Source organism: Xyrauchen texanus, chromosome 20 (assembly GCF_025860055.1).
Source record: "Xyrauchen texanus isolate HMW12.3.18 chromosome 20, RBS_HiC_50CHRs, whole genome shotgun sequence".
Classification (NCBI taxonomy): Eukaryota; Metazoa; Chordata; class Actinopteri; order Cypriniformes; family Catostomidae; genus Xyrauchen; species Xyrauchen texanus.
Window position 1 is genome coordinate 9,667,368 of NC_068295.1, and position 13,073 is coordinate 9,680,440.

Here is a 13,073-nt window from a genome sequence, read left to right on the forward strand (position 1 = left end):
TCTGTATTGCAGGTGGGTTCCATGTGAGAGTTACCGGAGAATGATCACTAATAATGATGGGATGAATTTTGGTTTCTATGATATTTGGTATGATTAAATTACTGGTTAGAAAGAAATCAATGCGGGAGTAGGTTTCGTGGACATTAGAATTAAAAGTGTATTCTCTGGCGAGTGGGTGTTGTAGCCTCCAACCATCACCAAGACCAAAATCACTCATGAACTGTTTTATTGTTTTGGAGGACTGCCAGGATTTCCCTGTATGTTTTGACCTGTCCAATGATGGATTGATTACAGTGTTATAGTCTCCCCCTATAATTATTGGACCGCTGGAAAGGTTTGAAAAAGAGGAAAAGAAATTTAAAAAGCAGGAGGGATCATCAGAGTTTGGTCCATAAATGTTGCCAATTGTGATTGGATTATTATTGATTGAAATGTTAATAATGATAAAACGGTCAGAAATGGTTGTATGGTGGTTAAATTGTATTTTTTTGTTTATTAACATGCACACTCCTCTTTGTTTTGAATTAAAGTAGGAGGAAAAACAGTGGTTAAAATGTGTAGTTTTTAAACTGTTTTGTGTAGATTGTGAGAAATGTGTTTCCTGTAGAAGACATATATCAGCTTGCGTATTGTTTAGGTTACTTAGGACTTTGTTTTTTTTTGTTTGAGAAGCAACTCCACGAATATTCCAAGTTAAGAATTTTAATTGCATGAACCTATAGTGTTTATTTCATAATTATGTTGTGTGAGCATAGGTCTGCATATGTATATGTGTGTGTGTGTGAGTGTGTGGGGGCAGGGGTCTTTTGTCTATACATCATTTCACAGTTTCTAGAATTAGTAAAGCCAGGGAGTAGTGTCCTTGTCTCTGAACAATTGTCCATCAATATATAATTTGTCTACTGTAATGATTGCTTTTTTACCTTGATTCATCATTGTCTTGCGGATGGGGAAGAGTAGCTTACGTCTGCGGATGATTTCTTGTGGAAATTGGTCGTTGAATCCGTAATGGGTCCCTTTTAGCTGCCGGCCCTGTCGCTGAACCAGTACTTTTTGTTTGAAATGTTCAAATTTTAAGATGATGGGTCGAGTGGAGTTGAGGAGTTTCTGTCCTAAACGATGTACGCGATGGAAGGTGATGCGCTCCACAGTCTCTGGTGTAAGTTTGAGCTGGTTAACCATGAAGTCCTTAACAGATTTTTCTGGGTCTTCGGTGGATGATTCGGCAATTCCGGAAAAAAAAAATGTGATGTGAGTGTGTTTGTGTCTTTGTTCAGTTACTCTTTGCTTTGTGGTTCAATCCATTACTTATTTAGAGAGTGAATGACCAGGTAATTCATATCACCCTGTGTCAGGCTGAGGTGGAACACATCATATGGTCAAGTGTAAATATGACACAACCTATGCGTTAGCCACGATGGACCAATAGGAAACATTTAAATCTTTGGAACAGACATTCTGTGCTGAAGTGTTGTGTATATATGTATATGTGCATGTTTGTAAATCAGCTTTGGGGAAGAATGTGACGGTAGTTAAGGATTTTTATTTTTATTTTTTTATCTAGTTTTTCTTACAAGTAATGTAGTGTAACAAAAAGCTGCAGTACATTACTGTTATATGTTATATTCTGTGCACTCAAACATACAGCCTCTGGCAAAAATTATGGAATCATCACACTTAGGAGGATGTTCACCTAGCTTTTTTACTTTGTGTCATATCTATGAATTGTTTATTTGCTACAAAAACAATTTTTGTTTAATAGCTGAACATTCTGGCTTCATGAAACATCACTCAAACAAATTAAATTACAATATTTTAATTAATGGTATATTTTTTCCAGATCAAGTACTGGAAATAATGATGGAATCACTCAATGTTGAGAAACAAATTATGGAATCACCTTATAATTTGTATTTCTAAAACAAATACCAGCTATCAAATAAGTCTAAAAATGCAAATTAGTCTGCAGTTAAAAGAGAGTGTTTACAGACCTTAACGAACTGTTGGACATGACTAATTGAAAGGAAACATGGTCCCAACAAGAGAGTTGTCAATTGAAACAATGAAAAGGATTATAAAACTCTTTCAAGAATAAAATCCAACATGGAGTGTGGCAAAAGAAGTTTGCTGTTCCCAGTCAGCGGTGTCTAAAATTTGGTGCAAGTATAAACAAAATGAAAAGGTTCTAAAAGGAAAACATATGGGTAGACCAAGGAAGACTTTAAAGCGTCAGGATAGAAAACTGAAATGAATATGCCTTGAAAGTAGAAAATGCACATCAAAACAAATGAAAAACAAATGGCCGGAAACAGGAGTCAATGTTTGTGACAGAACTGTAAGAAATTGCCTGAATGAAAGGGGATTTACATATAGAAAAGCCAAACAAAAAACAGCACTAAAACTTAAACAGAAGAAAACAAGGCTACAGTGGGCTAAACAGAAGCAATCATGGAGTGTGGATGATTGGATGAAGGTGATATTCAGTGATGAATCACAAATCTGCATTGGCCAAGGCGATGATACTTGAACTTTTGTCTGGTGCTGTTCTAATGAAACATATAAAGATGACTGCCTGAAGAAAACAATCACATTTCCCCAGTCATTTATGATATGGGGTTGCATGTCAGGTAAAGGACCAGGGGAGATGGTACATGTGCTCATTGAAATTTTGGACACTTTTCTCATTCCATTGATAGAAAATAGGTTTGTTGATGATGAAGTCATTTTAGAATGATGATACATCTTGCCACAGAGCAAAGAGTATTACAGCTTTTCCTCAGGAAAGGCATATCAACTCAATGACATGGCCAGCAAACAGTCCGGACCTCAATCTGATTTAAAATTTATGGTGAAAATTTAAGAAAGTGGTCCATGACAAGGCCTGCAAAGCTGATCTGTCACCCGCTATTCAAGATGGTTGAACCAGCTTGATGGAGAATAATGTTTTTAATTAGTAAAGTTCTTGCCTCAAATATTTCAGGCTGTCTTAAAAGCCAGAGGAGGAGCAGCAAAGGACTAATTGTGATTTTTTTATTTCTTTTTATTTTAATGATGATTCCATAATTTTTTCCTCAGCATTGAGTGATTCCATTTGTTTTTCCTCTACTTGATCTGAAAATATAATAATAATAATAATAATAATCTATTAATTAAAATAATGTAATCTAATTTGTTTGAGGGATGTTTCACAAAGACAGAATGTTCAGCTATTAAACTTTTTTTTTTTGTGTCATATCTGTGATGTGGAAAAAAGCTGGGTGAACATCCTCTAAGTGTCTATACTTTTTGCCAGGGATTGTATTACTGAACGAGCAATGATCAAATGTGATCTCTCCTAGAATGTCTCTCTTAAGTAGCATGGGAAGTCAAATACATTTTAGTGAAATGGTTTGTTCAGACAGTTAATTTTACTCAGCTTTATATATATATATATATATATATATATATATATATATATATATATATATATAATCTATGCAATAGACTGGCATGTCTTAAGGTCAATATTTGTTCAAAAATGGCAATAAATAAACAGCTTTCTCTAGAAACTCACTAAATCGTTGTTTTGAGGAATGAAGGCTAAACAATCATTGAAATTGTCAAGAAGCTGAAGATTTTATACAAAGGTGTACACTACAGTCTTCATAGACAAAGGACAACTGGCTCTAACAAGGACAGACAGAGATGTGGAAGACCAGATGTACAACTTAACAAGAGGATTAGTACATCAGAGTCTCTAGTTTGAGAAATAGATGCCTCACATGTCCTCAGCTGACAGCTTCATTGAATTCTACCCACTCAATACCAGTTTCATGTACAACAGTAAAGAGAAGACTCAGGGGTGCAGGCCTTATGGGATGAATTGCAAAGAAAAAGCCACTTTTGAAACAGAAATACAAAAAGAAAAGGTTAGAGTGGGCAAAGAAACGCAGACATTGGACAACAGATCATTGGAAACGAATCGGTTACCTTACGTAACCTCGGTTCTCTCTAGAAGAGAGAGTGTTGCGTAAGCTAGCTTACGCTACGGGAAAGATTAATCTTTTCTGAGATATTGAAGCCAAAAAATTATCCTTAATTTTGTATCCATTGTCAACGCAGTGCAGCAACTGCATACCTTGAGCAGGCTAGCTAGCGAGCTCATAGGTTGCTCTGCGGCAACTGCTGCAGCCTATAGACGAACTTGAGTGAACTTGCGTGCAATGACAGGCGCCCGCGCCGTCACTGTATCAAAGCCTGCCAAAATGGGCGTGGCTAGAGTGCATATAAGCGTAAGTTCGTAGGCTGGAACCCTGGTTTTCATTGAATGAAGCGAAAATCGCTCGTGGCGCGAGCACTTCTAGAGAGAACCGAGGTTACGTAAGGTAACCGATTCGTTCTCTTACGAGAGGTTCTCTCGTATTGCGTAAGCTAGCTTATGCTATGGGAACCCATTGTCAACGCCGTGCGCGCCAAGCATCCACTGCATGAGCCCCGGGGGTGGGGGGACCCGGGGGAGCCCTTGTGAGTGGGGGAATAATATTTGGCCGGCAAGAGTGCGGGCCAGTGTGTGTGTAATACATAAGCACATAGTGGGAAGGAAAAGACAGAGCGGCGGTGCCGGTCTGTGTGGAATGTGTCCCATCAGTGCAGCTCATCAGTGGAGCTGTAGCGTATTAAACCGCTAGTAGTTTCGCCTGCAGGGCGGGCACTTCCAGATTGTAAAATCTGACAAAGGTGGAGGGGGAAGCCCAGCCCGCTGCCACACATATGTCATGAATGGAAATCCAGCTGGACCATGCCCACGAGGAGGCCATGCCTCTAGTGGAGTGAGCCCTAATGCCTAACGGGCATGGTAGGTCTTTTGACGCGTACGCGGCAGCAATAGCGTCCACTATCCACCTAGACAGTGTCTGTTTCGAGGCGGCGAAACCCTTGGTGCGCCCTCCGAATGAAACGAAAAGCTGCTCAGAGCGTCTGGAAGAGGCGGAGCGCGCAGTATACAATCTCAGTGCCCTGACTGGGCAAAGGAGATTGGCGTCGCGTTCGCTATCGGATGCTGGCAGCGCCGATAGGGAAATGATTTGTGCTCTGAAAGGAGTACCGATCACCTTGGGGACATAGCCGTGTCTAGGCTTTAAAATGACCTTGGAGTCACTTGGTCCAAACTCAAGACACGCAGCGCTGAGAGACAGCGCGTGAAGGTCTCCCACACGTTTAACTGATGACAGGGCAGTCAGAAAAACGGTTTTGAGTGAAAGGTATTTCAAATCTACGGATTTAAGCGGTCTCGAAGCGGCTTTCATAGCTTCGAGAACTACGGAAAGATCGCAGATAGGAACCGATGGGGGGCGCGGGGGGTTCATCCTTCTAGCTCCCCTGAGGAAGCGGATGACCAGCTCGTTTTTTCCCAGTGACTGGCTGTGCAGGGGTTCAGCGAACGCCGCGACGGCCGCCACGTACACTTTGAGCGTGGATGGGGATCTGCCCTTATCCAGCAGCTCTTGTAAAAACACGAGCAGCGACGACACCCCACATGTCCGTGGGTCCAGGTCTCTGTCGGTGCACCATTTTGAAAACACAGACCATTTGGACGCATAGAGTCTTCTCGTGGAAGGGGCTCTAGCATGTATGATAGTGTTTATTACTCCTTCTGGCAAAGCGACGGGTAGTCGTTGATCACCCACGCGTGCAGCGCCCAGCGCTCTGGGTGGGGATGCCAGATCGTGCCGCGAGCTTGAGAGAGGAGATCTGCGCTCACTGGAATAGGCCACGGGGCTGTCAGTGACAGCTGCGTAAGCTCCGGGAACCATGTCTGATTCTCCCAGCGCGGGGCTATGAGGAGCACCGAGTGACGCGTTTCCCTGATCCTCTGCATTACCTGTGGCAATAGCGAGACGGGAGGGAAGGCGTAAAGCGGGCGGTTGGGCCAGTCCTGGGCCAGTCCTGGGCCAGCGCGTCCTCGCTTTTCGAGAAAAATACTGGGCAGTGAGAGTTCTCTTCTGGCGCTAAAGAGGTCTATCTCTGCTCTGCCGAATATGCTCCATAACTTCTGGACTGTTTGAGCGTGCAGGGACCATTCCCCTGGGGAAATATTGTCTCTGGACAGTCTGTCTGGGCCGTCGTTCAGGTGGCCTGGCACGTGCGTCGCCCTCAGCGAGCGCAGGTGGCACTGGGACCAACTCAGTATGCGTTTTGTCAGATGGAAGAGGTTCCTGGATCTGACACCGCCCTGACGGTTTAGATAGGATACCACAGATCTATTGTCCGAACGGACCAGGACGTGGTGACCCTGAATGACCGTGAGGAAGCGCACGAGCGCGTACTCGACCGCTATCATTTCCAGACAATTTATGTGAAGGAGCTTTTCCTGAACTGACCATAGGCCAAAAACCGGAGAGCCCTCGCAGACCGCGCCCCAACCCGTGTTGGACGCGTCTGTCGAGATGACTTTTCGGCGAGATACAGCTCCCATCGTCACTCCCCGCTGATACCATTCGGCCACTGCCCAGGGCTGCAGAGCTGAGAGACAGGTCTGAGTCACTCTGATCTGCTGGCGGCCCGTGGCCCAAGCCCGGCAAAACACGCGGGTGTTTAGCCAATGCTGAAGCGGGCGCATGCACAGTAAACCCAGCTGAAGTACTGCTGCGGCTGAGGCCATGTAACCTAGCATTCTCGGAAATTTTTTCAGAGGCGTGAGGCTGTTCATCTGAAAGGACACGGCTAGTCGCTGAACACGGCCGGCTGTGTAGATAAGCGAGCCGTCATCGCCATGGAGTCTAGTTCTATTCCAAGGAAGGAAATTGCCTGACTGGGCTGTAGTGAGCTCTTGGTCCAATTGACTGCAAGACCCAAACTGTTCAGATGACTGAGGAGAACAGTCCCCCTGGCGCACATGCGCGAGGAGTTTCCTGATTGTAAGCATTTTGAACGGTCTTTTTGCGAGCACCTTGTTCAAAACCCTGAGATCTAATATTGGTCTGAGTCCGCCGTCTTTCTTGGGGACAAGAAAATAACGGCTGTAAAACCCCGACTCGCTCAGAGAAGGTGGCACTCTCTCTATGGCCCTTTTGCACAGAAGGTTTGCTATTTCTGAATGAAGCATGAAGGCTGCTTCCGTGTTCACAGTAGTTTCGAGCCGCGCTCTGAATCGGGGAGGGCGGCGACCGAACTGTAGAAAATAGCCCTGTTTTATTGTGCTTAACACCCATTTGGATATCCCTGGGATAGCTTTCCACGCTTTGAAGCGTAATGCTAGAGGGTGAATGGCCAAGTCACCCTGATTGCCGCACACAGCGAGCTGAACAGAATGTGTGAGCGCGCTTACTGTGCTTATGCATGACTGCTCGCAGACAGCAGGGACAGGCTGTTCTGTGAGTGACTTCCCGATTGAGGTGAATGGGGAAAGAGTCACATCTGTGAAGTGATGCGCGAGCATAGTCACGGGCATGGGACTTACATACAGAGAGGTGTTTGCTGGCCATGTGACAGAGCGAGCAGACAAGGGGCGCGCGCACGGATTCGTGGGCACGTTTATTGACTCTAACACTCGAGCCGGCTGTGCCTGCTTTATGTGAGTGGGCTCTGATAGGGACACGGGAAGTGTAATGCTTGTGTGTAGGGGTGAACACTGGGTTGTGGGCACATTTTCTACACATAAGGCAGGTTTTCTTTTCACAAAATTTATTTTGTTCGCCGTGAAAACGGCATTTGAGTGCAGGCAAGTGGGCAGTATCACCGGCTTGTTGGCTGCTGAATCCACCACTGCAGTAGCCTGAGAGAAGGGGACTGACAGGGGGCGAAGCTTTGACGGTGGTCCGGCCGCGGCGGGACTGAGCCGTCGTTTCCTTAAGAAAGCTAGGAGGACTTCGGTTGGTCAGGTTTCAGCGCAATTTAGGCCGAGGCCCGCGGGGGGGCGGCGGTCTGCGGCGGCTGTCTGAGCGCGTTCTAGGGCGGCCGCCCTGTCGACGCTGAGAAGTCTGGCTTTGCTGAGCTGGGCGCTGTGAAGAGGCTCGTGCAGGAGGCTGGTCACGTGGGCGGCCTGCAGAGGAGCTAGCGCGACGAGGCAGGAAGAGATTCATGGCTTGGGCAGCTTTCTGGACTTCCGAGAAACAGTCAACAATGCCACTCACCGCAGAACCGAAGAGACCGGACGGAGAGAGCGGCGCGTTGAGGAATGTGGAGCGCACAGCTTCTCCCATATCAGCTAGCGTTAGCCATAGGTGTCTCTCGGTCACAGTCAGCGCGGCCATGCACTTCCCTAGGGCTTGAGCTGCAGCTTTGGTGGCGCGAAGGGCGAGATCCGTCGCGCTCCTTAGATCTGAAACAGCCTCTGGGTGCCTGCCTTTCTCATCCCATTCTCCGAGAAGGTCCGCTTGAAGGATCTGTAAAACGGCCATGGAATGCAGAGCAGATGCGGCTTGGCCGGCGGCGGCATAGGCGCGGCCAACACAGGCGGAAGTAGTTCTGCAGGCCTTAGACGGGAGCACTGGCTTAGACCGCCATCTCGCGGAGGGCGGGCAAAGGTGTGCTGCTACCGAATCCTCAACCAGGGGGATGGAAGAGTAGCCCCTCTCGGTGGCGCCGTCCACCGAAGCAAGAGAGGTGGAGACATGGGATTGGTTCCTGGCCGAGAGAGGCGCGTTCCACGATTTAGAGAGCTCGGCGTGGAGTTCCGGCAGGAAGGGAGTGGCCGGACGCTGGCGCCAGCGTGGCGGCGGCTCTGAAGAAAGCAGCCGTCGAGTCTGTTGGAGCCTGCTCAGAGGGCGGTGACCACTTCGAGCCCGAGGCGGTCGGCGGCCTGTGTGAGGAGGCGTTAGTTCTTCCTCGACTCCGCGCGGGTCCTGCTGGATTCCTGGGCCTAGGAGGATGCTTAGGAGCCTGACCTCTCCTCGCTGTCCGAAGCCATGATGGAACAGCAGCCCTTATCCTCCGCCTCGTCATCCGAGATGGCAACAGTGCGGTCGCTCGGCGGCAACTGCACGTCCCGGGGGGGCGGTTAGGGTGAAAGCGAGGCTCGAGGAGAGGCTCTGGCGAGGTAGTCGCTTCTAACACCGGTTCCGGCAGCCTTTGGGGCGCCGCTTCTTTCTCGTGGCGAAGCGAAAGCGGCCGGCGGCTCGGTTTTGAGTGCTTCAAGTCGAGCCCGCAGGGTCGACATCGGAAGCTCCTCGCAGAGGTCGCATCCGCCATCAGCGAGGCGAGCTCTGCATGTTCCAGTCCCAGGCAGAGAGCACAGATGAGGTGGCGGTCTCCGGCTGAGAGGGCGCGGCATGAGCGCGCAGGTGGTCGCGAGGCATCTTTAAAAGACGCTTCGTTGCTCTTTTTGTGAAGTTCGCTGAGGAACTAGCTTGCTCTAAAAAGGATACGTTGCCGGATGGCGTAGCTCGCAGGACGGCTGAAGGTGGCGAAGACGGCCGGCTTCTTCGAACGCTGTCCAAGCTTGCTAGATGCCCCTCGAACGGCGACGCGGCTTCTGCAGTTCAGAGATGTGAAGAGCTTCGCTGAATAGATGAAAATCAGGGTTCCAGCCTATGAACTTATGCTTATATGCACTCTAGCCACGCCCATTTTGGCGGGCTTTGATACAGTGATGGCGTGAGCCTGTCATTGGACGCAAGTTCACTCAAGTTCGTCTATAGGCTGCAGCAGTTGCCGCAGAGCAACCTATGAGCTCGCTAGCTAGCCCGCTCAAGGTATGCAGTTGCTGCACTGCGTTGACAATGGATACAAAATTAAGGATAAGTTTTTGGCTTCAATATCTCAGAAAAGATGAATCTTTCCCGTAGCGTAAGCTAGCTTACGCAATACGAGAGAACCTCTCGTAAGAGAAAGAGTGTTATGGATCTTAACCCCATTGAGCTTTTGTGGGATCAGCTAGACAGTAAGGTGCGTGAGAAGTAACCGACAAGACATCCACATCTATGGCAAGTGCGTGGGGTGAAATATCAACTGAGTATCTGGACAAACTGACAGCTAGAATGCTAAGGATCTGCAAAGTGGTCATTGCTGAACGTGGAGGATTTTTTGATGAGAACTATTTCAAGTAGTATAAGAAATTCTGTTTTTCAAATTGTGATAATAAGTTTTCATGTTATTAATGTCTTGACTATACATTGTGATCAGTTGTATGCTATGGGATCAATTCCATGCCACATATATTTGCAAAAATATAAAGTATTGCAAAATAAAATAAAGTTTTGCAAAAGAAAAAAAGTATTGAGCAAAACATTTTTTTTTTTAAACAAAAATTAAGTATCACAAACGTAAAATAAAGTATCGAGAGAAAAAAAGAAAGTTTTGCAAACAAAAATAAAGAATTGCAAAATATAAATAAAATATAGCAAAAACCAAGATATAATTAATTGCAAAAATCAATGACTGTTGTAAAAGAAAGTAAAGAACTTTGATCCTTTTTTATCTCTGCAACAGATTTTTAGGCAGCAATGATTTTTGCCACACATCTTTTTCTTTGCAGTGCCTACTAATTATTTTGCAATGCTCCTTTTAATCTGCATTTCCATCACGTGTGAGCTTGTGATACCGTTTTGCCTTTGCGCTTCACTTTTCTGTGCGTTTCACTTTATGGCACTGTTTTGACGTGTGGGTGGAGTCAGGGGATTGGGGCGTGTACAACGGGCTCAGTGATGCCTCCCTGGAAGTTATGTCATTAGCTTGAGACACGGATCAAACATCATGGCTGAGCACAGGCATGCAGGTGGATCTCAGGTATATAAAGTTGATTGTTTCCTTTTATTTAATTAGCATTAAATGTGCTTTAACAGCGTTTGCTTCAGATAAAAAGGTTAGAGATCAGTTAAAGCGGTGGATTTATTAGCCATACTCGCTAACATAGCCAGCATCTGCAGTTTTTTTTCTCTCGATTGATTGGACTATTGATTGATTCTTATGTTTATTTTATAATTGTCTATACCATAGTATGTTGTCTTCTAAAAAAAAATGTAAACTCCATATTTAGATGTAACATTATCACTGTTAAAGGAGACAATAAATAGATTACAAATAAAATGTTAAACGATCGTAACAAATGTGCATGTGTTCTGTCTTTAAAAATAAAGTTTTGAAATATAAAATGTTCACATCCCCTATATTCTTAACCCTGCGTTATACAGCTATGTGGCATGGGGGGCGTGGTCGTGTGTCGGTCTGCGGGAGAGAGAGAGCGGTAAGGCTTGTCACCTGGTTTGTAATTATCTCTAACACCTGTGTCTTGTTGTAGTGATACGGAGAGAGACATTTAAAGGGACGCCAAGTGTCGAGAGGGAGAGAGAGAGTGGATCCAGTAAGCTCCACAGACTGAGTGTGATATTGTTTTGTTTATGTTTACATTCCTACGGCGGTGACCGTCGTATGTTCGTGAAAGAAATTAAAGTGCTGATTTCAAACCTGCTTCGCTGTCTCCTGACTCCTCCATTGCTCAACGAACCTGTTCACAAGCTACTTAAGTTCTTACAATGCTCACAGTAAATGTACGTGTATCAAGGTCATCTCATGTAATGATTTGCCATGTCACATTTAGCAGAGAGAATATCCAGATGTCGTGACGAATCTTATTAGTGTTCTGACTCAAAGCTTCGGTCATATTCAGGCGGGTCAGCAGCAACAACAACAGCTTTCTCCTGCTGTTTCTCTGCCTCGAGTAGAGCAGGATATAACCAGGTTATCAGCACCTACTCTTAAAAATCAATCTGTTAAATTTGTTTTGCTTTTGCACAATTAACATTATAAGTGATGTTCTTTTATTGTTTGTAGATCGTTTCCTGGGATGCTTATTTGTTACGATCGTTTAACTTTTTATTCGTAATCTATTTATTGTCTCCTTTAACAGTGATAATGTAACATCTATTTATTTATATAAGTTTAAATTTTTTTTTAGAAGACAACATACTATGGTATAGACAATTATAATCTATAAAGTAAACATAAGAATCAATCAATTGAGAGAGAAAAAACTGCAGATGCTGGCTATGTTAGCGAGTATGGCTAATAAATCCACCGCTTTAACTGATCTCTAACTTTTTTATCTGAAGCAAACGCTGTTAAAGCACATTTAATGCTAATTAAATAAAAGGAAACAATCAACTTTATATACCTGAGATCCACCTGCATGCCTGTGCTCAGCCATGATGTTTGATCCGTGTCTCAAGCTAATGACATAACTTCCAGGGAGGCATCACTGAGCCCGTTGTACACGCCCCAATCCCCTGACTCCACCCCCACGTCAAAACAGTGCCATAAAGTGAAATGCACAGAAAAGTGAAGCGCAAAGGCAAAACGGTATCACAAGCTCACACGTGATGGAAATGCAGATTAAAAGGAGCATTGCAAAATAATTAGTAGGCATTGCAAAGAAAAAGATGTGTGGCAAAATCATTGCTGCCTAAAAATCTGTTGCAGAGATAAAAAAGGATCAAAGTTCTTTACTTTCTTTTACAACAGTCATTGATTTTTGCAATTAATTATATCTTGGTTTTTGCTATATTTTATTTATATTTTGCAATTCTTTATTTTTGTTTGCAAAACTTTCTTTTTTCTCTCGATACTTTATTTTACGTTTGTGATACTTAATTTTTGTTTAAAAAAATAATTTTTTTTTTTGCTCAATACTTTTTTTCTTTTGCAAAACTTTATATTTTTGCAAATATATGTGGCATGGAATTGATCCCATAGTATGCCACTTTGATGAATAAAAGTCAAATTCCTTTCCATAAGAGCAAAATCTGTACATTATTTAAAACTTTGGCCACTTGTGTGTGTGTGTGTGTGTGTGTGATATATATGTATATATATATATATATATATATATATATATATATATATATATATATATTAGTTTTTAAATATATGAAGAAACAAAACAAAAAAATATATTTTTTATATCTGCAGTATTTGGCTTTTTATTTTCCTCATGCCACCCTGTCTTAAATTAATAATTAAAAAATATACTGTATGTTCTCAGCATGATTTAAACAATATTGCCTCCTTAAGTGTTTTTAGAAGTGCTCACTACTTATTAAAAAAAGATGTACATTTTCAAATGAGTTTCCTCAATACTGGTGTAACTTTATTTATGTTGA

At 44.2% G+C, this 13,073-nt stretch overlaps 1 protein-coding gene across 1 annotated transcript in view; it reads left to right on the forward strand.

Annotated features, from left to right (window-relative positions):
• Window positions 1-13,073, forward strand: part of LOC127661130 (lysosomal cobalamin transport escort protein LMBD1-like) — a 146,326-nt gene that overhangs the window by 90,822 nt on the left and 42,431 nt on the right. The window lies entirely within an intron of this gene.